The sequence below is a fragment of the Hetaerina americana genome, unplaced genomic scaffold (assembly GCF_022747635.1).
Source record: "Hetaerina americana unplaced genomic scaffold, ioHetAmer1.1.p SCAF_215, whole genome shotgun sequence".
Taxonomy (NCBI): Eukaryota; Metazoa; Arthropoda; class Insecta; order Odonata; family Calopterygidae; genus Hetaerina; species Hetaerina americana.
In genome coordinates this window covers 211,638-239,381 of record NW_027286781.1, presented here as the reverse complement: position 1 = coordinate 239,381, position 27,744 = coordinate 211,638, and the positions used below count along the sequence as shown (strand labels likewise).

At 39.6% G+C, this 27,744-nt stretch overlaps 1 protein-coding gene and 2 non-coding genes across 3 annotated transcripts in view; all 3 read right to left on the bottom strand.

Moving 5' to 3' along the window:
- LOC139688676 (uncharacterized) overlaps positions 1–27,744 on the bottom strand; it is a gene marked incomplete at its 3' end in the record, with an annotated part of 221,119 nt that overhangs the window by 129,465 nt on the left and 63,910 nt on the right. The window lies entirely within an intron of this gene.
- TRNAA-GGC (transfer RNA alanine (anticodon GGC)) lies at positions 14,533–14,608 on the bottom strand. The gene has a single exon. It is a non-coding gene; the product is annotated as a tRNA-Ala (tRNA).
- TRNAA-GGC (transfer RNA alanine (anticodon GGC)) lies at positions 14,990–15,065 on the bottom strand. Its single transcript has one exon. It is a non-coding gene; the product is annotated as a tRNA-Ala (tRNA).

The window sequence follows — 27,744 nt, the reverse complement described above, 5'->3', positions numbered from 1 at the left end:
TGCCCATATATATAATGGCGAAAAGAAAATCCTTAAGCTGCGTCTTCCGCTTGGGGACGGTCATAATTTCGGACAAATTTGTTGGTAATGTTTCATTATTTCAAAGTGTTGATGCTGACTTTAGTTTCGGGGATTTCTACGAAAATCACCTTTATTTTTATCCTTACCCTGAGTTAGACTGAAACGCGTTTACTGTTACCCACAGAAATGGCTTACTTTCTACATATATTGTCTAGATCCTGAAGATTTAGAGTTAATATTTACAAACTTGGATAGCTGAATTTGATGAATTATCGTGCAGTCAATAGGATGTTTACCACAACGTTAATTTCAAGTTTGGGCATAGTGGAAAACTCAGCAAGAAGTTTTTGTACGCCATTTCCACTTCGATACTCATTACATTCGAATGTATAAGTTATATACAAGTTCCGTTCACTTGGTTAAATTAATAATAGGCTATAAACGTCGCTGTTGATCGTAAATAAGGACTGGGCTAGAAGAGAAACCATTGAGGTGAAGGATAACTATACCTTCATTTTCATCATTGCTACAGGTATAATTCATGTTTTGGTAAACCCAGCTGGTTAGAGGATTCGGTCAAAGACGGGATAGTCTCGGGTTCAAATCCGCGTGACGCCTCTAATTCAACCCATGCTCACACAAAATGTGTGATTTTAGGGTCGCATCTTCCTGGGCCATCCTGGGTTCTTCAAGGTTCATATCTTCCTGGGAAGATACAAGCGGAACAGGGAACAGAATAGGTATTGGCCTCCTAATCCTGACGTACGACCTTCAACGTCGTAGGGGCTAGCACGACGTGAGTGCTACCGTCACTTAACAAGTCGCAAGTCAACCCTCGGGTTGATTAATGTGCTTCACCTCTTTACTCGATATTAGACGGTTGAATGTCATTTTAAGTTTATTTCAGACGACTGAATGGCTTCGAGGTAGGTACAGAAAAAAAGATATTGCTCCTTTTTTTGCCTGCTTACTTAATTATAATTTTTTTAATTTCTTGATAATGTATGGTATTAAATTATAACTACATCCTACCACTGTGTCTGTAGTTACGGTTGTCAGTCTCCTCTATTTATGGTTGATATTTTATAATTATTGCATGGGACTTTGTTCATGTGATTCTCTTTCCCTAAGCTAAGAGTTGTTTTTGTTTGATTTCTTGTTTTGAACCTTTTTATGCAGAAAGTTCTTTATAGAATGCATTATTTATCTTTTTCTTGCTCTTATGGGATACCCCGATTGCTTCTTGCAAATTCTTACCCTTGCAAATGAATGCCATAAGAAATTACAGGTCTATGATACGAATGAATTTTTTTCCGAAAAACTTCAGATCTATTGAGAGGCTGTCATTAAGTCTAAGAGAAGTGACAAAAGTATGCATATCACTCAATATTTCAAGAGTGCATGTCCTTCATCTCTTAAATTGAGATGATTGGAGTATGATTCATTGAAACATGTGGGTAGTGCTTTCGTCTCTAATAATGTGAGACGTGGACGATAGAACTAGCTGAGAGAAGAGTATTGGAGGCTATGGTAGTACTCGTATGCTGCTGTCGAAGAACGGTAGCAATAAAATGCCAATGAATTTAAATTAATAACTGATTTTATTTTACTTTCAACCGATCTATTGTGGGAAGTGTAAGTGCATTTACGAACGCTTGTATTCCATGCAAGCCAACCAACTGTTTTTAGTAGGCACGATGTGCATGCGCCAGTAAAAAGGAATGGGGAATGATTGGGAAAAGGTTTGTAAAATATTTTATCAGTAGTTGGGAGACTATATTGTGTCTATCACACTTTTTCGCGTGAAGAAAAAGCTCTTGAACCTTTTAGTTCTGGTCGCAATTTTTAAAATTTTATATTTTAAACATGATTGGATAACGTAGCTTCTATCACGAATAATTTATTGAATATAATGGGGTGAACTTTTTTTTCTATGACTTCAACATGGCAAAACTTCTTTTTCTGTGATGATTCCCTACCTAGATCTGTAATTACCGAAAAGGCACGCTATTTCATCATGACACGTTTTGACTAATTTTTGTTGCTTCAAATTGTACGCAGTACTGACAATGGCGTTTGAGGACCTTCAGTCAGCATTCACAAAAACATCTTTCTCGTGACGAAAAGAAATAACACGAAATAATTGCGAAAGATAAACGCTGATTGGTCTATTTAAGAGCGGGCAGCTCTTGTGTCTAATCTCAAGAAGTTTCAAGATCAAGCATGTGGTAATTGCTGCATGAACATTCAGAATTCCGCTATTTGTGTCCGAAACGCCTTTCGCTTTGAGATGCAGCGCGCGTTTCTCGAGTGGTCGGCTCTTGGAACGCGATTCCGTAGCGACTGCGCTGGAACATACGCTCCAAATTGACGTCTCACCAAATTACTTTGGCGGTATGGCAGCTTTCGTGCACGACCGCAAATTCCTGGACAAGGGGAAGCATAACAACACGGGTAGTTAACTGCTTACGTCTTGATTTAAAATTAGAGAATCTTATGTCGTAACGGTCTTATTTCCCTCCTCAGGGGGATAGCCTGAGGACACTGCGTTTGCGGGAAAGTTCTTCTAATTAATCCTGAGTACAGTCTTGGATCTTGCCTGCAAACGGACCATGTCGACGTAGCAAATATAACAGGGGGCTACAAAGTTTAACGACCCCGCCCGTCGTTAGATTGTCCATGAATTGTTTTTCTTGCAGCGTTGAAAATATTTGGATGGGCGCATTCGGTGATTTGGAATTCGATTACGTTTTTTCGAGAAAGCTCAGCCGGTTTTCTAGCAGTATTAAATTACGTGATGACAGGCGCCCCTCTCTAATTATAATCGTCATTATGTTAGAGCGGCGACAGGTTTCTCTTATCTTTGTACGAAAGAAGAAACTCGTCACAGGGTATCGTACGAATGTTAGCGATGGTTACTTTTCACTTGTATCATTCCTTATTCACGGAAGTCGGAATTGTACGAATTCCTCGTAGTTCTCATGGACAACGGGCCTGCTTTTTTCGCATTTTATTTCCCTCCTGGGGCGTATGTGGTTCAGGTCAGAGTGTCTGTCAACAGTCTCTGTGAACTGGTTTTTGTGAACGAGGGTAGGATCGTAGTTTTTGTAAGTTAAGAGTTTTCTGCGAGTATTGCAGCTCTTGACCTTATAATTTCATTTTTATTTTTTCAAAAAATTGCATGCTTATATTCAATTGATGTGTATGGAAACTTAGGATACAAATGTAAAAATCACAAAGGTTTTAACGTTGTTATGCCTAGGTCTCGCAACATAATTTCAATTTAACTCTCCCGGAAAGGATGCATTGCAAGGAAAATACTACATATCTCTGCCATATAGTCTACTAAATTTGAATATATATAGTGGCACTAATGTAATCCATTATTTTTGTTTTTCAATGCTTCAGAAGTGACGGAAAGTGCAGAAAATGTAGCTAAAATTTGAACGTTGTATTTTCATTTTTTAAATAGAAAAAATTGCCTTTTATTTGTAGATTATTAAACGAAAAATGGAACATGCTATGATAAAATACTGGTATACAAGGTAAATCTGACGTGCTACGAGATGTATCCAGTCCAATTCCTTTCCTCCCGACCCCTTAGAACTTAATAATATCTCGTCCTGATGATGTATGGGTCTCCGTCTTTATTTTCGAACGAGATTTTCGCACAGTAAAAAAAATGCCTCCATGCAAAAAAATTTCTCTCTCAACCTTGGGAGAAAAATGGCGAAGCCACATGCTACTCTGACTTTCTTAGATTTTTTTGCTCCATATTCTTTCACCGACTCGCGAATCAAGTCGGACGGTGATGTAGAGGAGATGGTATGGGGAGGGGGGGGGAAAGGAGACTAAAAGTAAATCGCTCCAAGAGAGTTCGCGAGAACACTTTCTACTTTTTTGCCCTCTCAACTCTTGCCGTTACTCTTCGACTCTTATGTAGGTGACATGGAGTAGGGCGTCTGAGCGGTTCATGTGTCGGGAAAGATTCAAAACACACCAACTGTACGTAATTTCATGTGCATATCTTTCATGTGCAAAATAATGCTCTAGCTTATATAAAGTACAATTCAACAATCTCACGGTATGCCACAAATGTCAACGGACTCCATTTATGACCATCGTGTTAGATACGTAAGTCTTTGGGCATTTATTTGCCAGCTTCCGAAGCCGCCGCGAGAATAATGGGTCAATGTTGAAGTGTGTAATTACAGAGTCGAAATTATCCCGACCAACAGAGCCGCTCTCATTCGGTCGCTCATATTGCAGCCTGCGCAACAGTAAGTCGTAAAAAGAAGAATCGAATTCCTCAATTTTTTTATTCTTTTAACTCATTAGTTATCGAAGGAAATAAAGTCTATTGCAAGAGAGCACTTTTATTTTCACTTTTTTCGTGAAGCCAACTTCTCCCCTTCTGTTTAGTCTTACACGATCTATATTCTTTATATTCTCTTGGTCTATAAGATAATCCGACCTGTACGAACAATAAACCATAAACAAGAAGGTATCCAGAAAATACACGCATAAGAGGTATATTCAATAAATACGCGAACTGGTACAATCTGGCGGCCATGACGCGGACTATAGCCCCGCCCACTAGTTGTCTGAGACCCAATGAGCCGCCTGCGGTTGGCGGATCGTCGAGCTGTGCGTATGGTGCCAGTTATGTTAGTTTCTGTTGTCCTTGTTTTTACTGTTTGTCGAAAGTGAAAATTGACGAAATAACAGAACAACGAATTAACATCAAGTTTTTGATGAAGTGCAGTAAGTTATCCAGAAATTACTGAAATGTTGACAGCTGTTTGCGGTGATAATGTTCTGAAGAAAACATCCGTTTTCTAGTAGATTAAATCAAACCGAAAAATCAAGAAAAAGCCGATTGGAAATCAAAGTCATACTCCTGGTGTTCTTTGATGTCGAAGGTCAGCCTTGATTATCCTTATTCGCCAGGTCTCGCCCCCTGCGACTTTTTACTATTCCCAAAATGCAAAAATGTGATGAGGGGACATCTCTGGGAAGATGCGGACACAATAAAGTTAGAAACGAGGAGAAAAATGAAAAGCCTAACTGCCTAAGACTTCCAAGGGTGCTTTAAACAGTGGAGAAGAAGATGGAATAAGTGCATCGCAACGAGTGGAGAGTACTTTGAAGGGGACAAAGTCGACGTGGACTAAATTTTGCAAAACAAAGCTTTCATGGCCTCAGTTCGCGTCTATATTGGACAAATCTCGTATGTGAAATTTTCGCGAGCGTCCCACCTGGTCAAGAAATTTGCCGACGACGTTTCGATTGCTAACTTTGCTGTCTTCCACAGGAGGTTAAAAGATTGTCGAGAGACTCAACACCCTGAAGATGATGTCAGAGATAGCCTTCGAAACTTTGATAGCGAAATATTTGATCTTAAGGAAAACTCGAAATGTATTCATATTCGTCATAGGATGGGAAAATGCCAAATCCCTTAACACTGTAATATCTAATTGCACTTAAAAACCATACTTATAAGTTACTCGAAAATACAACAACATGCTCAAAATACAACACAATAGAATGACTTTAGTCCATTAAAAATGTTACCATGTGTCTTCAAGATAGATATATTCAAGTAACTGGGAAAATATGCGAATAATCATTTTTTTGCACTTCACCCTCTGTTCCAGCAATGAATCTTTGTCTGATTACTGGATAAGCTTCAAAGACCTGCAAACTTTTTATATAATTAATTCTTAATAAAGATGTACCTGCACATTGATCATCTACGTGAATCGAAGTTTGTGGGTCACTCTGACGGGAGTCTGCGTAATCTGTGAGTGGCCGCCGGAAGGAATTATTTTCAGCCCAAGGAGAACTATTCGCTTAGCAATGTTCAGTTCAATAGAAAGGGATTTTTTTGTCACGCTTCATTAGTTAAGTAATGCGTAAGTTCCAGTAATGCGTTATTTTCCAGTATAGTTCGCAATCAGGTCATTTGAACAGCATTTTTTTGTATAAATAAATGCAAAGAACTTGTTACTTGACTTATATTGGTCAGTAAGTAGAACCTTGCGAGGATGATCCACTTGCGTAAGTCTTTAATGCGTTATACACTAAAATCACCAGGTATCCGTACCCGTGAATACAGAACGAAGTGCATTAGACATATTGTGTCGAACGCCACGACTCGTCAATTTACGAGTGTAGTTGAATTGAAAATATAATCCCTAAAATATGTCGTCTAACTTCGCACCAATTTTGATCCTATAAAAAGTAATCTTGTTGGATTAACGCAAACGTATAGGTGTAGTTTATTTTTACCTTTAACTTAAAACTTATTCAGTAGTTCAGGATTTTATCTTATTACTTTGAAATATTTTCTCACGCCTCATTGAAATGTTGATTTCACAAAGGAAGTAGCTATCTGTAAAGAGATGGGAGTTTTCATGCTGTAATATCCTATAAAAGATAGATAGTTTTAGATTTTAGACGCAGTGAAGTATGCAGTAGTTATACATTATTTAATATAATAATAATAGTTATATAATCATTGCATTTTTAAAGCGATTTACATAAGAAACGTATTCAACGCCGTATCAGTGAGATGTAAAAATGATGTATGAATTGAAATTTCGGAGACAACTTTTTCAATTGCTTGATTAATTTCCAGTCTCCTATTCTAATTTTATAGGTGTCATCCGGTAGTCGTTGGCGCACTTTTAGGGAGCTTATTATTGAAATTTATGGTACCCTAATAGCTACAACAAGACCCAGGAGATCATATGGAGAAATATTTAAGGCGATTTGCGAGTAAACGGTATGGTTTTTAGAGCACGGCCCGTAGTCTCCCTTATATAATTGAGAAATCATAAGTACTAAACATTTATTTGTGGATCTGATTTTTATCAATGATATAATAAAGATTGTCTCATACTGCGATAGGCAGAGTTTTCTCGCAAATCTTCTTAAAGATATCCCCGTGAAATTCCTGCGTCCTCTTTTAAAGCTAATTGATTGGAAATGAATATATGCTATTGATTTTCTCGGTTAATCCACATTTCAACCATCTCTCTCATTAATATGCGTTGTGTTAATACTATTGAGGATGTTCGCCCCCACACTGAACATATATAGCCGTAACTAATTGAAGTTAAAGCAGGCGAAGTTTGACTAAATAACGCGGACTTTAGTATAAACAATTTTGGAGAAAATGAACGCAAAACTCAGTGACTTCCAAATGCGACATGCTCTCGAACTATTACTTTCGACTACTGAGAATAAAGTAAGAGGGATAAACACTGCCAAAGATTGATGCAAGTACTCGTTCTTCCCTCGTGAAATACTATATGCATTCGTAACAAGGTCAAACCCAAGAACCCGAATATACGAGCGTCGTATTAACTTAAAGGCTTGATTAAATGATTAAGTCTAACACACCAATTAATGCATGATTTGTAACGTCAATTTAAATGCGTGAGTTTATTTTATGTTAGCCAATATATGTACTAATGAATATTTCTGGATGTATGATTGGTACACTAACACCAGCCGCCGCACGCCCTCGCGGCGACTATCAAGGTTCTGGTATATATGTTACACATATCTAATGGGAACATCATTCTCCGACAGCATAACAGGACTGACTTGAAACAGCACTAACCGAAATATTAAAATCCCATTTGATTGAATTTACGTTATTACATCTCCGATATCTAATTCCAAATGATTAAATATTTCTGTAGTTCAGAAACTCGTCTGCATCATTTTTCGAGGATATTTAAAGGAATTATGTTGATATCTCCGAATAATTACTCAGTATGAACGACAATCTATGGCAGCATTGAAGTTTTTCGAGTGATTTTTTCCGCCTACGTGGCTGCTGTCAAGAATCTTCCGCCTAACTTAGTTTGTCACAAAAATATGTAATCGAGTTCGACCGCAGCAGCATGGGATCGTTGACTTTCGGCATTTTTTTTTACAGTGCGCCGTGAAGCGTGTCGGAAAGTTAAGCCTAATCACTCCGATACTGTGATTTTTTGGACAGTTGAAAAGCGTAAGCGCACGTATCTCTTTGCTTTTGGAAACAACACAGTGACCTCAATATACCTACTGACTGTGTGAGCTTTACTAGTTGCATTTTCTCTCGTGAAATTTTCGTTCATTTCCCCCGTGTTGTTCTTTTTCAATATTTGGCGAAAATCCACACGATTTTACGGAAAATCGACAAACACATAAAATGTCTACACAGCTGAATGTTGAACCGGTATTCACTGAAAAATAACGTAAACACCGCAAACTCTAGTAGTTTCACTGCAGTAGAAAGTTGGATTTGTTCTGCCAGGCTACGTTTTCCATCCAGTAATGTTCGGGAGAACAAAAGAATGCATCAATTGGCTTCATATCTAGATCCACTGGGCCAACACCACGCTGTGAAATTTTATGTATGAGACAAGGCATTATTATTGTATAAGTAGGATTGAGTAATGTACCTGGCCGTTCTATATCAACGATGAATTATTTTTATACTGGGCTAAATGTAATCATTAAAGTCAATTTTGAGCACGCAGGTGTATAAAGTTCCACCTGAGAAAACGCTTGTTAAACCTTCAGCTGCCATTCTAGATAAGATTGGTTCTTATTTGCCAAGAGACCTTAAAATCACTTTGAGGAATCCTTTTTTTAACTACCGGAACGTCATGATCTTATAAATGCTCTAGTTATGTTGTTATAAAATGATTTTTAGCAATTATTTAAGATGGGATGAATTTTTTCTTCACATTTTGTAATTGCTTCCTAATTATACACTATTACGCGTTATATTTTAGGCAGGGGTGTAAAATATAATAGTCATATACACGAAAAATACATTTTTTGACATCAGCATCATCAAATTAATAAAATATCTATTATGAATAATCACATTGTTAAACATGATCACATGTAGTAGGCAAAGCTGTCGACCGCTCTTGGCAAGTATGTGCGAGTTTAGAAAGCCACGAGGAAAAGTAGATTTACAACACATTCGCACCGCATTCAATTACGAAATTCTGTCAGAATCTAGATACCATAAAAAAGTATTTGTAGTATGTCAGAATGTTCGCATTTTCATGCATGTTCTTCTGTGAATCCTTTCTTTAATTTGAACGTATCAGTGTGAAAGATTGGCGTGAAAAGTTCACATAGTACATAATAGATTAAAGGAATAAAGACAATATTTAATTTTTATGTATTTTCTCCATTCATTGATATAATGCCACACATTTTACTGATTTTTCGCCTATCAGAACGCCTCGTTAATTGAAGATAAATTCCCATTGCATTCATAATCCATATGGTACTTTAATACAAACGGGTGAGTAAGATGGATACGTGGGGCACACAATTCCCTTGTTCATAATATTTCGGAGACGTCTGAATTACGAACTTTCTTCCAGAGCGAAGCTGTGATGAGTTCTGATTAAGTCCTGATGATGAAGGAGGGCTATCTGAATTAAATGAGACAGTTGAAAGAGCTTTGAGATAAATGTAAATGGAGAACAAACTGAAAACAGAAATCATATTAATGTTCTGTTAAATTTTATTGGTCGATAAATACATTCATAAAAACCTCTGGTGATGTATATTTTCTGTTCAGAATCTTCAGATATCTTAGTGAAACTTCTAACGATTTTACCACAGTGACACTGGTCATAAGAGCAATCGGAGAGAAATGCCTTTAGAAAAAATATTTGGGAGACGACACCGCCGACAATGGACGTGAGGACTTTGAGATGAGGCATCACTTTTCCTCTCCTTCCCTGCGTTCCTCGTTAGTTTATCCGTTACCCGATTTCTAATTAACTTCACTTGTCTCGCATTACGAGAACCGACCATCGCACTCAGTTCCAAGAATTCAGGTAATTGGCAATTAGGCTTTAGGTACCGGTCATCCTGGCGATTAAATCCTGGTCTTTGACTTGGGAGGTCATGACAGTATCTACTCCTCCAATGTCCCATCCTTCTAAAAAGACTTTTTAGTCATTCGGAAAGTATTATCTCAGCTTATGTTGGTAATAATTAAGTGGGTAATTGTTAACTACCATGGTTCGCCGCTTTAGCATTTGTCTTCAGCTTTCCGAGCGTGTCTTTGGTGCGATTCAGGTGACGCAACGAGAACATGTGGCTGTGGTTATTTTATGATATTACTCAAGTAGGTACTTTTTCGTCAAAAGCATGAGTGTACCTACGCTTGTGCCCGAGTATGGAAAGAGTGAGAAAAGAACGTTTTACGAAGCCGCATGTTATCCAAATATGTTGTATTTTTCCGTTACCCTGCCATGCGTTTAAATTCACTGGATACCACAGGTGACCCACGGGAACACCAGTTCATGTGCGCGTAAGATTTAAGAAGCGTTGGTTATAATGGAACTGGCTTTGCCCGATGTGGGTGATCTCTATTTTTCTAGACTAGAGAAGAGTTGAGATCCAGAATTATTGGGCTATTTTTTCCGTGATGTACTCACTTTTAGGAGAATTTCTAATTTCAGTAACATTATACGCCCCACAAGAGGATAACTTATAAATGTTGGGGGACAAACAGTAAATGAACTTCCCTTCGACATCCCATCACCGGTGTAGTAAAAATAGCCATTTTCCTTAATATGTATAATGTTTGAATAAACTCATATTATAAAAGTTTGCATATGTTCCTTTACTATTTAAAATCCCGATCTACACGCATAATTATAAGTTTTCGAACTTCTTTGGATATTATGCGAAGGGGACGCATCAAAATATTTGAGTGGGGCATCACCGTAAGAAAAAGGTTGGGAAACACTGTTCAGAGACTTTTTCAATGAAACAAATTCTGGTAGTTGCAGCTTCATTTGACGGTAATCTTCTTGTTAAAGGTAGAATTAGGAAGTTAAGCTTTGGATGGTCTCCAAAAATAATTTCCCATAACGCATAACGTAAGGTGGGCCTCTCTTTTCTATTAGGTCCTATGTTATTTCCTCCTCCAGTGCTACGAACTTTTTATTTTCTACCTGCCTTCACATGGATCAAAAAGTCTATTCTCTTCCTTCCTCTTCCCCGATAACCTAACATTCTCCCACGACCTTTTAACATCCCACTACCTTACAAGATACCTACGCTTGCTTATTCCGCCTTCTCCTGATTTCACCCAACAACTTCCTCTCTCCTCCCACCATGTTCGAAATTTCTTCTCCAATCTTCGGCACACCCACAAAGCTACCGGAAAATGGGTCTTTCAACGCGACCTCTCTCCGGACCCTAACGGCCCCCAGCGCTTCTCGCGTGGGGGATGGTCCATGATGAAGGAAAGTCGACTTTTTCTGAGGTCCCGCGAATTCGAAGGTCGTACCGCTTCATAACCTCCAGGAAAATGTATCTGGCAGAAAATGGACTTAGTGCCCATGTCTCACGGATGGATACGAACCGGCGACCTTCGAGCCGACCGAGGGCGCGCTAAGAACCGGACGAACCGGATTGGCCTCGATGATCATCCGCCAGAATCGTGATCCGCAGGAGCCTCTCTCTCTCTCTTCATGGACCCTTCCCTCGTCCCTTCCTATCCGAAATGTGAGGCAAATACGGTCCCGTCCAGCTTCCTCTACCTCCTCCTCAATCCTCACGTGGAAAGCTTTCGAAAATTACATCAACATGTTTTTGCGTAAGATTTTTCGTCCCAGAGGAAGGAAATGATTCCGGTGAATGTCTACTGTCCACTTTCACGCAGAACGTTACCAGTTTTCAGTAACGGGAATAACAAATGTCATGTGGGCCCTAAGATAACCAATATTTATCACTGCTGCGGGGGAAATTTTTGTTTCCTGAGAGTTCTTTGGGGCTTCTATTATGTTCATTTGTGTAAAGAGTCCCCCGAACGCGAAGTAGGAATCCTTCGGGCGAAACGGTCGTCCGTGATGTGGTGTTCTTGACTTGATATGTTACATCGATTATTTATCCCTTTTTTCATCAAATCCTTATTTTTTCATTAAATGAACGTTTCCATGAGTTCCAAAAGGTTCATGGCTCCATAATATATACAAGGTTTGTATAAAAAAGATCGGTAATAATTTTTTCTCTGACGTGTGCGTGAAGTGCTGAATTAAGACCGTCGGCTATGTAAGCTCATGATCACAGATCCTATTGTCATTTACAAAAAGACTGTGCACACCATTATTACTTCAAATTTATCGATGCGAAAGATCTGCGTTGAACTCGTCCCGAAGGTCTTGACGGACGACTAAGAGCAGAGTCGAGTGTCTGCTTGCAAAGACCTTCTGCAACGACATCGCGACGATTTCCCCACTTCCTTACAGTCTCAACTTGGCACCAACAGACTATTTCCTATTCCCAAAGGTGAAATCCTCCCTCAAAGAAGGTCTTGAGGGACGACTAAGAGCTGAGTCGAGTGTCTGCTTGCAAAGACCTTCTGCAACGACATCGCGACGATTCCCCAACTCGCTTACGTCTTATATATATATATATATATATATATATATATATATATATATATATATATATATATATATATATATATATATATATATATGCTTCGTAGACGTAACACGGAAGTGCCGAATAGTACAATACACAGTAACACACAATATAGAAACACAAAAAAAGAAGAACACTCACACGTTATTTCTTGATATTTCGACGGAAACAATCCGTATTCCTCTGAAGATATAGAAGTAATGACTGCTGGAGTTGTTGAAGTGAGGGGTGCGAGAGAAAGGGAAGGGGGCCAGGAGAAGGGGAGAACGGGAGGCGAAGGAGGGGTGAGGGTGGGCTTCCACAAAGTAACAATTTTAGGCCACTCCCATCAGTGAACGACATTGAGGCCCGGATGCTGATAGGCCATACAGATGTAAATGAATGCCATTTCAAGTGTTTTTAATTGTATAGGGTTATCGGATGTGGGAAGCTGCCCTAGTAGCAGATTCAGCCCTTCATATGCAAACCTCCACCTTGGTGTCCTAGAAGAGAATTTCCTTTCAAACTATCCTCTGCAACCCCGCCTGTGGCTCCGATACATTGACGACATCTTTCTACTATGGCCACACAGCATAGATTCCCTCAATTCCTTCATCTCCCAACTCAACGATTCCTCATCTCTGTCTTTCACCTCGACCATTTCATCCTCTCAGATTACCTTCCTCGATGTTAATATTACCCTCAGCAATAACAAATTCCTTACCTCTGTTCACACCAAACCCACTAATAAGCAGCAATACCTTCATTACAGCAGTTGTCACCCCTCCCATACCAAGCGCTCCCTCCCTTACTCCCTCTCTATCCGCGGTCACCGCATTTGCAACCATCCCGAATCCCTTAAGAAATACCTTAACAACCTTCACCATTCCCTCCTCCAACGAGGATACCCTGATTCCCTCCTCCATAAAAAAATACTTAAACATTCCTACACCCCCAAGCCTGCCTCAACCACAGACTCCCAGCCTCTCTCAATCTGTACTACCTACTTCCCAGGCATTCAGTCTCTCAAATTCATCCTCAAAGACCTATTCCCCATCCTCAAAAATCACAACACTTCCTCCAACCTTCTTCCCAAATGCCCCTCTGTCACCTTCAAACGTCCCGCCAACCTAGCAGATATCCTCAAATCCACCAGGCCGCTCTCAAAATCCCCTCACACCCCCAGAGCCATACCCACTCCATGTCATCGAGCAAGATGCAAAACCTGCCCTATTTTCACCACTCCACCCCACTCCATCCCACCATTTAACTCTCTCCCGCCCTTCCCCTATTCCTCTTGCACTTCCAAGAATGTAGTTTATCTTCTTACCTGTAAACTCTGCCCGTCATTTTACATAGGCCAATGTTCCACACCACTTAACATTAGGATTAATAACCACCGCGCCTCGTGCAATCCCTCCTCCCCGTCCGCGGGTCTCCCCATCCCTAAACATGCTTCCCATCATAATACCCCTTTCAACCTGTGCTACAATGTTTCCGTCCTGGCCTCCCTTCCCACATCCGATAACCCTATACAATTAAAAACACTTGAAATGGCATTCATTTACATCTGTATGGCCTATCAGCATCCGGGCCTCAATGTCGTTCACTGATGGGAGTGGCCTAAAATTGTTACTTTGTGGAAGCCCACCCTCACCCCTCCTTCGCCTCCCGTTCTCCCCTTCTCCTGGCCCCCTTCCCTTTCTCTCGCACCCCTCACCTCAACAACTCCAGCAGTCATTACTTCTATATCTTCAGAGGAAGACGGATTGTTTCCGTCGAAATATCAAGAAATAACGTGTGAGTGTTCTTCTTTTTTTGTGTTTCTATATTGTGTGTTACTGTGTATTATATATATATATATATATATATATATATATATATATATATATATATATATATATATATATACACATTCAAACACGAAATCCCGCCAAACGGCGAATAAATACTCATATATACAGAAACAGATATAAGGAAAAGGGATAGGAACACATATAAAGGACGAACACAATAGAGGTGGGGAAGGCGGAATCGAACGGATCACAAGAGTAAAAATATTTCCTCAACCGGGACTCGAACACCGGATCTTTCCACTTGCCGGGCGGACGCTCTTAACCACTTGAGCTATCGAGGATAGTCAATTTACCCTGAGATCCGTGGGTCTAATATGTCGCCAAGCGCCCCGATTCTTTCAGCCAAGAGATGGCGTGAGGGGGCTGTTTCGCCCACCAAAGGAGAAATAGACAATACACAAGGAAAGGAAAGGACAGTGGGTTAGAATTCATACAACATCATACAGGAAAGGAACAGTGCGTTTCGTGGCACGCATAGCCAGAAGAAAGAGATGAGCCACATTGGCCAAATACACATTCAAACACGAAATCCCGCCAAACGGCGAATAAATACTCATATATACAGAAACAGATATAAGGAAAAGGGATAGGAACACATATAAAGGACGAACACAATAGAGGTGGGGAAGGCGGAATCGAACGGATCACAAGAGTAAAAATATTTCCTCAACCGGGACTCGAACACCGGATCTTTCCACTTGCCGGGCGGACGCTCTTAACCACTTGAGCTATCGAGGATAGTCAATTTACCCTGAGATCCGTGGGTCTAATATGTCGCCAAGCGCCCCGATTCTTTCAGCCAAGAGATGGCGTCAGGGGGCTGTTTCACCCACCAAAGGAGAAATAGACAATAAACAAGGAAAGGAAAGGACAGTGGGTTAGAATTCATACAACATCATACAGGAAAGGAACAGTGCGTTTCGTGGCACGCATAGCCAGAAGAAAGAGATGAGCCACATTGGCCAAATACACATTCAAACACGAAATCCCGCCAAACGGCGAATAAATACTCATATATACAGAAACAGATATAAGGAAAAGGGATAGGAACACATATTAAGGACGAACACAATAGAGGTGGGGTAGGCGGAATCGAACGGATCACAAGAGTAAAAATATTTCCTCAACCGGGACTCGAACACCGGATCTTTACACTTGCCGGGCGGATGCTCTTAACCACTTGAGCTATCGAGGATAGTCAATTTACCCTGAGATATATATATATATATATATATATATATCTGTATATATATCTGTATATATATATATATATATATATATATATATATATATTTATATATGTATATATATATTTATACATATTTATAAGTATGTATGTATATGTGTATATTATTTATTATCAGTTAATCTACCGGTTGTGGCAGGTTTTTGGATGGACACAACCACCAGGTAAATATTTTATTACTCCTAACAAAACACAAAATCCCGCATCCTACTCTATATCAGGTCCCTCTTCATCTCTGAGTACTTTCTTCCTCCCTTCATCCCGTCCAACATCCCTATCCTGTTCCTAACCTTTCCTCGTTTGCCTAACATTCTCCCCTCTATTACAGTCTTCAAAATCCCACTGCCGGTCAATACCTCCATCCACTTTTCCTGGCTCCACAGGATTTCTCCCAACAAATCCCTTTCTTCGCCCACCATGCCAAGTACTTCCTCATATACGTATATCATGTAATGTTATGAAGCTCCATGAACAGCTCATATATTCCTTCAACCTTAAATATAAGTTCAACGATGAAAAAGTGATTGGCGATTCCAATTTCAAATTGATATTTTAATGTGTAAAAAAATAACTGTTCTTCACCCGAGTTGTCTTTCGTTTGCAATACGTTAATCTCCTTACAGACATCACGGTCGACGCAACGATGCCATTATTTGTGTAGTGAAGAGAAATTATAAATACATGGTATTGGAAAAACCAGCGACGAAAGGGCAGGACATAACCGACACCATAGTTCAGTATATCTTTCAACGATTTGGATAGTTCATGCCGCCCCGTAATCAGAGGATTCACGTGAATTTTTTAAGCGTGCTCCCACTATCGCTGAAAGTAAAAATTTTAAAATTGAACTTGTCATCACGTTTTTTAGTATGAAAGTAATTAATTATGTGGAACATTTTGTAAGGAAAGGTGAAGATATTGTCAGCGTAAAAATGTTATGCTATTGATTATGCGTTGCTAATGCCATGCTCGTAGTCAACCATTATTTGCTCAAATTACGAAAACACTCTCTCGATTAGATCTTTTGATTTATATGGCGTCCTGCCCCACCTAAGTTATCTAAGACAACGGCAGTTTCCTTTCTTTTTACTTTCTTTCTTAATGAAATCCCGCAGCCATCGAAGCCCTAATGGCTGCTACGGAATACCGGAAGAGTGAGAAACTCGTGGCGTCGCGACATTAAAAATCATGATGCCTTTGGCGAACAATTTTTTCACCGACGGGTGATTCATATAGGAGAGCATTGGCGTCGCCAAGACACCTTTTTTATGACCACTTCCAAAATTTTCAAATGCCGAGCAACTTTTCAACCTTGCTTTAAAAGTCCCGATTTACTCTTGGCTTAATTGAGGTCGGTTAATTAGGTTTCTTTCACGAGAAATGAGTTATTTCAGTCGGAATAATTTCCAAAGCAATATGAAGGGGAGGACAGGGATTTTTGAGAATTGAGCTTTTTTACCGTTATTAACGAATTGTTCAAGTTTATCCGATTATATGTCCATAGCAATCCCGGCAGTACTGTCCAAAGACCTTGGATACATCAATACAATATGATTTGACGCTCATCTCGGATACAATATGGTTAAGTTCCCATCTTGATTGAGTCGACGAGGAGCAAAATATCCTGTCCAGGATTTTTAAAATATACATTTTAGCTCATAAGTCCAGCTTTTGGAAATATGTAATTGTGATAATAAAATAATGACCATTTTTTATTATTATGCTTTAGTCCTTCTATGACGCTTACTTAAACCAATAGTAATTGAATTATTCTTTTAGGTGTCGTAGCCTTTTCTGATAGATTTTATAAGGGTTAAAAACTGGTACACAATCTTCAGAGCTCCTGAAAAAAGTCTGAATGATTCAGATTCCACCCCCCCCCCCTCTGTTATCCTATATGAGGCCTATTGATTCACATTTTTTCGCAATTCCGTGAATGGAAAAATTGAATTCTTGTCAAATGTGGTCAGTATTGAATGATACGTTATAAATATAACATCTACAATCAAAACAGAAATGCCTTCTGGAACGGCAATGCTCTAATTTTAAGTGTACAAATAGGCATTTATTAAGGATTTTTCATGGATTATATATATGTGCAAAACGTAAGTCGTTGAGGGAAAGGTAGAAGCGTAGATTGGAGACTGTTGTTTGCGGATCTAACAAAAATTCACCCAGACAGGTTTACTACTGTTAAAAATGAGAAGTAATGCGAAAAACACATAAGAATACGTTAAAACAATGCATAATTGTTCATTCATCGGAAAGATTTTTTGCGAAAAATATTACCAAAGAAAACCGAAAGAATTCATCATTACCTCTGATCTTATCTATGACGCCCGCATTTCACTCGAAATGTTGCTTTCGAAAAATTATTACATATCAACCACCCTTGATCCCACCCATGTAAAGATGCACGTCTCCTCTCCTCTCTCGCTTGTTTGCATACCCCCACCAAAGCGCGAGTACTGTTCGATTCTGACGAGAAAGAGAGAAATCTTTCGGCATTTCGCTTCGTCGCTAGAGAGACTGAGTCGAAGCCCGCGGTAACGTGTGTGATCAACGCAAGCGCGCAAGTAAGAAAGCTCCGCTGGACGGGAGCTTGATATATTAAGCGGTAGTACTTCTTCTCCCGTCCTCCTACCCTCTCGACCAACATCTCCCCCCCTGCCCCTCGCTTCCCCATGAGTTAATTGAGGGAGAGCGTTGGAAAGTGAGAGGCGACCGGGGGGAGAAGGGAAAACTGCGACCGCGATCGTCGCCGTCGCCGCGAGACGGCCGTCTCTCTGACCCCACCCGGGGAGAAGTCCGGATCTTGCCCCGGCAGACCCCGCCGAAAAGGCGGAAAGGTGCTTGGAACCAATTTGGGATATCTTCGGGGAAACATAACATTATGAAACAGCTCCGTCAGTGGTGTCCGGTGTTTTCTCCGCCTCATAGTCCGCGTGGCCAGATCAATCAATTTATGCTAGTCGACCAAGGATTTATGCCAGTCGGCCGAGCAGGAAGTTCCCCGATACAACGGCGGATCGATGCCCTGGTCCTTCACAATTTTTAAAATGAATGTATTTATTTTTTACGCAATCGTCTCGTCATTGTCTAGTGTCTACATACATCAACACAATACCCCGCAAGGGCGTGTGGCGGGGGTTGTTCGGACACCTCCCGAAAAACCAGAACGCAGACTCATGCAAAACATGCAAAAGCATTTAAATTCACTTCCGCAAAGACGACTATATTCATGCAAAACTAATTAAAGAATTAACAGGGTGGATTAATTTCCAATTAAGTCTTGTCGGGTACAGCATGTGCGTTCTCAGAAGCTATACATGGTAGGATTGGATTTTTCCGGTGTCCCTGTGAGGATTGGAGGGGGACCTGAATCGATTTATTTATCGAAAATCAAACCCCGACAAACCTTGCTAATGGTTCGTCCAAATTGAAAATAAAAAATCAACTTTTGCCCATCCACATTTTATACCATCATTACTGCATTTATGCCTTCTAAGTATTTTAAGAACTAAATTTGATTTGATTTTAGGCACGTACAATATGTGTATAATGCCATTTGATCAGGATTTTTTCTGTCCAAACGGACTTTTGTCATAGAATCTGTTACTTTTATTTGCTTTTACATATCTTACATCCTTTACGTTCGCATTTTGGTTCTTCGCTTCATAATAATTGAAAACTCGGTTGTCTTCGCATTTAACATCAAATATCAAGCTACATTTGGATTTAACGTAATATACTAATTATATTATCGCATGGCTACCTAGAAAATGTTTTAATTGGTATGAATTATTTAAGCGCACTCTTAATTTTCCTCTAGATAATTTAAACGAGGGACAAGTTTTAATTTTCTATAATAATCGAATACGCACGTTGAAATTCTTGCGTATGGAAAAGCTATTTTTTTTTAGATCTGGTTAAACATTACTAAATTTAAACGAATATTTGTCGAAGGCTTTCCTCCGGCATCCTTTTTCTATCATTTCTCGAGCATGTAACGCAAAATTCGATCGGATTTATTACGGCCGCCCGCGAAGTTCCCGATGCTACCCTAACACCACCCACTCTCTCTCATAGAGGCCTCACTTCTCCACTCTCATAGAGGAAGAAACGGCCATGGAATTCTATGCGTCCTTATTCTTTCGTTTCCATTCCCTGAATTAGAAAACAACAGTGGCTTTCTTTTTCCATCAATTCGAACCTACAAGGTAAATAAATTTTGTAAATTGCAGGGCTTTTGGTAATAATTAATCAGGATGAGTTGTTGAATGGAAAGGCGTGCTTAAAATATTTTCGGATGGATTGAAGTCCGCGGGTCGCGGCGAGTAGCTGGGGAAATAGTCCAAGTTGTTAGCAGGATTACCTTTTATGAAATAATTAATATTACATATATATATATATATTATATGTATACATACACATTGTTATTATGATAAACATTAAAATTTGCCTATCTTAATTTTTTTATTTCCACCTATCGACACACAAAACATTAATCATCCATCCCAAGACGCTTTTTTTCTTCTTTTAAAACTTAAACATACGTTAAAAATCATCCATGAAATGCTTTCAAACATGGGTAGGAAATTTTAGATAAAAAGGTAAAAATTCTAGATATAATGTGTGGAATGAAATTAGAGCGATAGGTTTTCATCTGAACTTCAGTCAATAATTCATTGTTTATCTTTGATCATATCCTGAAATGTGATCGGGTTTAAATGCGTTCCCTCGCTGAGAAAAACGTGCATTCCTATTACTTTTCGCCCCGAAACAATGATAAAATAAATTTGTTCAACTTAGTATATATTGCACGTGATTATTCATTTTTCCATTTCAATGTATCCCCGCTTGTGGAATGATTTGAGTAAGAAAATATCAAGGTTGTGCATGACAGGCATTAGATACTTGTATGTCATGGAAAGCGGCAGGAGGAGTAAGAGAGTGCAACGAAGGGACCGAAAGCTGGGTTCATTGAAAAAAAACAGAAAATCATTGCAGTATCCAAGGAATGGTGTTAAAATTATCGTGAATTAGAACATTAGCGACAATGATCACTTATAAGAGAGCATGAAAAATTGTCTCGATTAATATTATGTCACGGTAGGGAAGATACGTATTCATGACACGGAAAATACGATTTAGTCATTCGTAATTAAGCACGACATAAAAAAGTATTGTACTTTCTCGGCCCATTTTGCAGCACTGCAAATCAATTTAAAAGCCTTCTTAAAATGGCCACGCATAGCTTCATTATGGTAATTAATCTGCCGCATCATTAATCGCTTATCAACAGTTCACAAGATTTGATTCAGACAGAAAGTTTTGGCTAATGTTACTTTGGCTTTCAGAGCGCTGTTAAATTATATTGTTAATTCGAGAAACTAATCCATGCTTTTAGGATAACGAGTTAATCAGTAAATCTAACTATAGGAAGTAAGAATTCCACTGTAATTTATTCTTTCCACAGGATTTTTTTCATATTTTGTTATACATGGCATGAAATGACTCCAGAAGAGTCCTGGACTTTGAAAATCAATTAATTTGATAGTTCTTTCGTTTCGTGTGTCGCGTCAGAACCTTTGAAATGCACATTGTCCGAATTATGTCAGGCCTTTATAATTGGCCAAAGAAAAAGTGATGCTGAATAATCAGATGCGAAAGGATTGATCAGGAGTTGATTTTGTTCATGGCTAGCTCTTGAAGTTAAAAAGAAGTTCAAATGTCGGAACATGAGAAATTTATCACATGGCATTTCCAGGTGCAGAACGTTTTATTTTTCAGTCTCCGGATGTAAGTGAGCATACTTCAACCGATCACTTAATAATTTCTTCACTTAGAAAGCCATCTCAGAGACTATTTCGTATCTTCAAGGACAACTTAACAGTAAAACATTACGACCTATAGGAATACGAATGATGCCTCGGGAATGTGGCGAGTAAAAAATGTGAATACCTTAGTGACTTTTAACCGTCAGAATTTCTATACCTGGACTATTAAAATGACGATGAGAGGAAAAAATAATCTAACTTTAACGGGAATATAACGGCTTGACTTCCGCCTTCGTTAGCGAAAGTAATACGCTTAGAAATTTTAGCCGACGCGAGCATTCTATAGATAATGTTGTTTCCATGGAAACGAATCTTTACTTTGAGACCTACCGCACCTTTTAGATGATTTTTTAAATCATGAAAACTCTTGATTTTTTCCTGTTTCCCAGCCTCTCTATCTGATCGTCTGTGGGCAGCAAATTTCAGGTGCAGAGAGACGAGGGCTAGCATCTGTTTGAAAGGTTGGGCTTGCGCTCGATACACAGTCTTGTTTGAAAATATCCGAAATCTTAGAATTTCAGAAAACTTTGATGGAGCAGGTTTTCTAGGAAATATCGACATTTGAAAACGTTCCGGTGCTTCCTCAAGGTTGATACTTTGAGATTTCGTTGGAACGAAAACATTGTTTCCGCTGGACTCGCGAAATTGATATATCTCGAAATAGCAAATAAAAAATTGTTTTGTAAAAAATTTACTTTCACAATTAAACAATGATTATATACCAATAAATTATGCTGGTAAGTTTTATAGATTTTTCTTTAAAAAAAAACCCCTTCAAAATAATTTGTACTCTGCTCGAAGCCTGTTTATGCTCAATCTTAATTTTTTCAAAACTCTAATTGTTGGCTTTGATCTTTTAAGAACACAGGTACTAAGCTGTAAGTAAGTTATAAGAATATACGAATCAGTGTCCCTCATACTACCTCTCCCTCAGAGGATACTTTGGTGAAGAGCTCTTATAGAAAATATTTTCGGCAAAGGATGATCTGATTGTTATCACGATCTTCGTCCATGTATCAGATCTTTACGAGTCATCCTATCGACTGCCCGCCGCCGAGGATTACCTCTATTGGAGCACATAAGAGCCGCTGGAGATAGAAGTGGTTTAAGTGGTATTTCCGGCGTGGAAAGTAAGTCTTGGGGGAGCCGCGGAGAAAATATCTTCACCTAAAAGTCTTCACTTTCGGTTTCATATCTAATATGCTATGCACATTAGGTATATTATCAAACTTGGGCTGCTGAATAAAAACCAAACCAAGATAATCAATCCGAAGGTTAGTTTGATATGAGGGGGCAGGAATACTTAGGCAAACGGCGGGTGGAAGTCACATCAATGTAAAGGGACCAGTTTCTTGCGCTGTACCTCCTAAGATTTCCCAAAGGAAGATTTGGCCCCCGAAAAATCAAAGAGCGTGGTTGAAATTGAGGGTACCCTGCGGCAACACCTGGTAGCAAGAAAATGGTTTATCAGTATAGCGAGGTTCGCGTCAATAACAAGGGGGCCTGATAGCCCACTCCAGGGATGAGTGTCCGTCTACCGGAGAACTATCGGGTTTCTTCGGAGATTCCATAACTTAGCTGTGATTTTCTGGGTACCGCATCCTCCGGGGAAGCCATGGGTGGTACAGAACTAGGGGAATATAACCTGTCCCACTAAATGCTAGGGGCAGGTCCTATTTTCAAATTCTGTGGTGCACGGTACCAATGTATAAATGATTCCCTCAGGGGTAGCGTGATTTCTATTGTCGGTAATTAAACCCTTTGAAAACAGAGCGAAAAATTGCGGTGCATAATTAACGACAATGTATATAGTATCAAAACATTAGTTGAGGAAATTTTCTATATACATATTAAGAGAATGAAATGTTTGCGTCAAATTTTACTCAAGATATTGTCGTAGAAAAAATGGTAATTAAGGGCGAAGGGACGAATAAAAATGAACTGGCTTCTTATGCTATGTGGTAGTTCAGTGGCTAGGGCGTTGGGCCGCTGACCTGGTTCAATTCCGGATGACCCATCCGAGCGCCCTCAGCCACTACACCAAGCTGTGTGGTTTTTCGGGTACAAGGACTTCCCGGTAAACCGCAGGCGACGCAGGTGAAGGAACTGGCTCCCATATCCTGAATATCTTTGAATTACACTCGCCGAAGGCTAATGTAAGCACTAGGTGAGCTCTACCCTAATGTATATATTCAAATGCATTAACTAATATTTCTACATGTATGGCTGGGGCCCATGAATCCCCTGCCACCCGCCCTTGCAGCGGCCATCAGGGTTATTTTAACATGTAGATCTACCCTTTCCAATCAAACCAAAATCAGGTTGATCGCTGCGTTTCATTTCTTTTATACGGTGTCGTGCATAACTGGAAGTCGAGTGTTATGAGGGTTTAGGTTTCTTTGCCAACCGTGACCTTCGGGTTGAAGACAGTGGCGGCACAATGCCGGTGGTGCGACCAAAAACGACGTCAGTATCTTCCACAAGATGGAATGAGGACTTTCATTCGAGTCGAAGCGGTCACGTAAACAGTATCTTCGCCGGCCGCGCGGGAAGAGAGGAACGGTCTCTCCATCAACTGCTATCGGTTACATGCGACCCGAAAACCACTCGCATTCTCGTTGACTCGTTGTACGTTCTTGAACGGGGAGTTGATCGAGAGAGCTCTAATGGATGATATGTGGAGAGGGAGAGGAAAGGGGGCTCGTATTAGGCTTGGGGTTTGAAAGGCGGTACTTTTAGGGAGAGTGAAAAAATGCCAGGAAAAACGTGGCGGGAGAGGGGGGGAAGGGTCGGGCGGGGAGGGACAGCCCCGGCGGCGGCAGCGGCGTGTTCTCTCAAGAGTCCCCCTCCCCCGTCTTGCCTCAGATTCGCCGTAAGGAACCCGCCACCGGACCCCACATCTCCCGCGCTCACCGTGGCCCCACACCCCCGTCTCGAGAGAGCCTTGAAGCAAGTGAATACCTCCGGTCGCAGTGAAAGCTATCCCAGGAGAATATCGAAAGGGAAGTCGCTTCCGCGTCGCGCTGTGGGTGGTTGAGTTCTCGTCTCGTGTGTGCCGGAGCGCATGTGTGTAGCTGTGTGTGGGAGTGGGAAAAAGTGTTTCACTTCAACAGTCTCTTGTGTTGCTGCTCCGTCTAGGCTGCGTCCCCTGACCGAGGGTTGGGGGTTGGGAGGGTTTCCCCCGGAGATGGGGTGGGTGGGGAGATTTTGGGGGAGGGAGGAGGTTTAAGAAAATTTGGGAATACAGATGTGATTTTCACCACTCACTCGGGTGGCTTTGGTACACTTTGGTACATCTCACATTGACGCTTACGATAATCCTGGACGTATCCCTTTTTGAATGGAAATATGTATATATATATATATATATAAACTTATACATATATATACATATATATAAATAAAATATGTGTATGAAAGTGAAAGTATAAAGTCGTCGTAGTGAGATTGCGGACTGGATTAAGAAAATGATGTCAACAATGTCAACATTTACCGCCCGTGTATGACTGGTTTTCGTAAACTGCATAAAGACGATTTAGATAGCCAATATCGGAACCAAAGGTAATGAAGAATTGAGAATATTGAACTTTTTCACCGCGTAGATAGCAGGTTTTGACCATTAGATTTATTGTAAATCTTGCTATAATAAGATTTAATATAGATTTAAATATTCCAATATATATATATATATCTAAGGGCCGCGGTAGTCCAGGCAGAGAGTTGGGCTACTGACGTAGAGCGCGTCCTCATGAAACGTGAAACCATGTTCGGCACAAGGAAAGGAACTGGCCCCCTACCCTGATAAGTGAATTTCACACGCCGTACATATAGGGCTAAGTGCTGGGTGAACTTTACCATGACCTACCAAACCGACCTTACGTTGATTACTGATATATATATACATATACATATATATATATATATATATATATATATATATATATATATATATATATATATATATATATATATATATATAGCCATAAACAGTAATCAACCCGAATGTCGGTTTGGTATGTGATAGTAGAGTTCACCCAGTACTTAGCCCGACGGCGTGTGAAATTCACACATCGGGGTAGGGGGTTACACTTTTGATCGTAGGGTCATGAATTCAAATCAGATATCTTAACCCAAAATAAATGATTTCTTGTGTATTGAAACATGAAGTGAAACCGCCCTGGGAAAGAAACTGGCGCACAAACTAAATGACTCAATTTCGCACACCGTTGGACATAACAGAAGGGACACTAATGGATCAAAAAATAGTTGAGTAACCAACAAATTTTCAGCTATCGTTTGACAAATGGAAAACCATATTCGAAAGTTTAAAGAAATGTATTTCACAGGAAGTCGAATGTGAACGAAATATAGTTAAATTTTACTGAAAGTTTATTAATTTTAGTTTAATGATATTCATTTTTCTACGATCCCCAAAACTTTAAACGTCCTTCTAAATTTGAAATTAATAATATCCAATTATTCATGTTATGTTATTGATCAAAATAGTTGACAGAAAACAGGAATCGATATTATAATATTGGTACGTTAGATTGGTTCGTTCATCACGTACAGGAGGACAAAAAGAAAGCAACATCAAATCAAATCATAAGGAGATATTTTGCGAGTTCATAGTATAAGGAGATATTGTGCATACTATTGTGGGTTAACATTTTTGTTCCATTATCCATCAAATCAAATTGAAAATGAAACAGAAATCAGGTATGAAGACAGGAATAAATGTATTATTATCCAGAGTAAATATTTGTTTTAGGTGAAAATAGAGGGATGAACCGATATAATTTATAGAAAAACTTGGGAAATGCGTTAACCTAAACCACATGTTATTGTTAGTTAAGCAACTTATTTTCGATGTGGACGAAAAATTGCACCTCTATTTTTATCCTTTCCAACTTTTCGATTTTTCCCGATTCGCTTATTAATTTTCGGTTTCATTATTTGCCAGGATTGTCAGAAACCCAAAAGAGCATTTCGGCTTTAAAGTTTCCGATATCGTTAATCATTCTGATTCATTATTAGCGGTATACTAAACATACATAAAGCGAACAATTATATTGAGTATGACCAGAACGAATTTTATTGACTACTTTTAGAGTTTATCAACCGGCCCACGGATTGATTTATTACCCTTACGCATCAAACGGATGACATTTAAAACGAAGCCTCCTTAATTTAAATGCCCCGATACGATACAATGGCTGGATTTGCCAGAAGTCGGCTCGAATTCTTAACGCGATATCTAAGGAGCATCGCACAGCAGAGTCGACACATCGAAAATTATGACGGTCCTTGGATGATACGCACTGGAACGGTCTTGTGTTGAAGAAAGAAAGATTGGCACATTGATTTTTTTTAAGTTCAAGATAATAACAATTTACACTCTTGAGGTTTCATTAGCATCATCTGAGCACTATCTAAATGTTATTACGATTATTATTATTGATTTAACGATAATGTTGCTGATGGTGTGAAGGCGATATGGGAGAGACGGGCATTTCTGTCACTTGCAGGAAACAGGAAGATGAGGAGCTAGGGGTTTGAGAAGGAAGAGGATGAAAAAACGTGCGGGCACCTAGAAGGTGGGGCAGATATATGAGAGATTGAATTAGCATGAATGGGAACGAGATGGTAATGGGAATAGGTAGGTGGTTTTTGAGTGGTGGGGGAATGAAAAGGAGACGGACAAAGAAACTCAAATAATTAATGGTCCTCAAAACGATGTGTTAATGGGATAGAACGTGGCGTAATTGCGGAAGAGAGAGGAATAGTGAAAATTTTACATTTTAGAAAATTATCAGAGCTGAAGAAGTCAGGAGTCTATGATTAAGTACTAAATTTCGATAGCCGATTCTTCGACAGGTTAGGCAATCCATGACCATAAAATCTAAGCAACTAGTCTTTGGATTCATAAAATCGAAGTCCAAGGTGGGATTCGAAGCTTCGACATTTGCCTGGTCGGTGCGTCTAATTTTTCAGTGCGTTTAGCCTATTATTAGAACAATGGATTTTTGCAAAAGTTACAGATCATGCCCGGACTCACATTATGGGCGACCACATGAATTATTGCCTCCCAAACTAATGTGACAAAGAACGAAGTAATTACCGAATTAAAATCAAAATGTATTGGCAACGATGCGCAAGAAACAGGTAGAGCATACGTGAGTTCCATACAAGGATGAAAACTCTCACCAGCATCACTTGGCCTGCATTTTCGAGAGGCATTAATAAAGAATCAGATGGGAAAGGAATCAAAGAGAACCATCAGCGAGAACCGAAAAGAAATTGATATAAAATCAAATAGAAAGGTAACTAA